Genomic DNA, 1,955 nt, shown 5'->3' on the forward strand with positions numbered 1-1,955 from the left:
GGGCTGCCAGTGCACGGAGCCCGCGTCGCTAAGAGCGGATCTGCACCGCGGCCTGCCTCCCTGACCTCTGCAAATGAGGGTAAGGGTTGGAAAAAAAGCAGGAAGGCCCTCTCCTTTTCTTCTTGCTGTTCCACTTTGTATATGGGAATTAGACATTCACCGGGTTAGGGGGATTAAGAAAGACTGAGGGGCTCAGATTAATAGTCGTATTTCATCTCTAAAAATTGTTTATACATTTAATCTTGTGGTTTTGGGGGGCTTATTTTTTGTTTTGATTTTTCATTTTTTTCTTCCTCACAAACTACAGAAACAGTCTATGGAAGCAGGACTGAAATTCATATTACCTCCATCCCCTCAAATGATCGCATCCTCATCATCAGGCTAAAGCCTTCTACTTCTTTGAACTGAGTCTTTTTCGTGTTTCTGTACAAAACAAAGACGTTTCAACAGAAGAAACAGAACTAGGCTGTGTCTGAAATAGCTTGGAGATAACAACATTTTCAGGGATTTTTTTTTTATTTTTATTTTTATTTCTGACCACTTATTCCACTCTTATCTCTAGTTAATTGATTTGCAGATACTGGACTGGGGAAAAATGATAGATTTTATTTTCTTCCAATATCAGTTTAAATACAGCTGAAAGCTTAGGCTGAAGACAACATGATTTTATGAAGCTGAATAATTCTATGAATAAAAAGCTTCTCTAGAATATTAAAATATGTAATTCTCACCTTAGTATTCAGAAATTCACAGTTACTTTACTTTTAGAGGCAAAGTAYGAAAAGTTTGTTGAACTGTTTTAAACCAACCTCACCTCATTAGTAATAAAAGATTTCCTGAAAGTAAGGTAATATACATAAATACAAAAGCATTGGTAGAAATGGGTTGAAAATATTTGATGAATTTTCCTCTAGTGCACAATTATTATTTATTATTCACCCAAAATAATGGGCATGGCCTGTTACGTCCATACAGGCAGTTGAAAATTCAGCAATTCATTTTTCTGCCCATTCACCCTCTGCTGATCAAGGTTAATATTCGCTCCTGTAAACCCACAGAAGGAAAGTCATCCATTCCCCATGGCTACCTGCTCCCCATGCTTACCGACAGCCTTCAGATACCATGGTTCCAGTGGTAAAATATTTCAAAGGCCTATCAGACTTCAGCTTTCATAACCCATTACAAACGTGTGTACTCAGATTCCCTGAAACTGGAGATGCTTTTCCTGCACACGAGTGCATGACCTCAACTAACCTTCAGAAGTCACCACACATTCTGTATGCCTACAAGTTTGTCCAAGAGCTTAGTTAACAGGAGGTAACTACTGGGTGTTCAGCTACACACTACAAATAAAAAACAGATGCCAGGAGTGAGATTCACTTGAATGAATAGGAGTCTCATTTTATTCCAGACTGCATCTCAAGCATGCTGTGCCACAAAGGACAGCACTGTTGGTCTGCCTTGACCACCACAGCTGTTGGGCCTTACAGRGGGATGATCTGCCTTGAGATGAGATGGGATCCTCAGAATACCAGGAGACAAGAGTTCACTGRGACCCAAATCAGCTCATGTATGATTTTCATATACTCCAGCTCTATGACTAGACATATGAGCAGTGTGGATGAGGAAAGGGAATTGTAAACTGTCAGTCACAGATCACATCGTTTTCTACAGAGCTACTTTCCAGGCATAGTGTTCAAAATCAAGACAGACCCTGTGAAATTTCTGGAGAGTGGAGGTGAAAGGTGCGAGTCCTCTGTAACAAGAAAATGCCGTTCTCCTTTCCTTACCGCTCAAAGCAGTCACAGCTAACTAGTAGACTTGTCACAGTTCCCAAAGGGAACATCCACCTGCGTTTATGCCAGCCAGCCACTGGCTGGCACTGTTGCTCCACACAATGGTAGATGAAGACCCATCTAACATTAAGGGGAAAAAAAAAAAAAAAAAAAAAAAAA

This window comes from Rhea americana, unplaced genomic scaffold (assembly GCF_003343005.1).
Source record: "Rhea americana isolate MKP2758 unplaced genomic scaffold, rheAme1 scaffold_228, whole genome shotgun sequence".
Classification (NCBI taxonomy): domain Eukaryota; kingdom Metazoa; phylum Chordata; class Aves; order Rheiformes; family Rheidae; genus Rhea; species Rhea americana.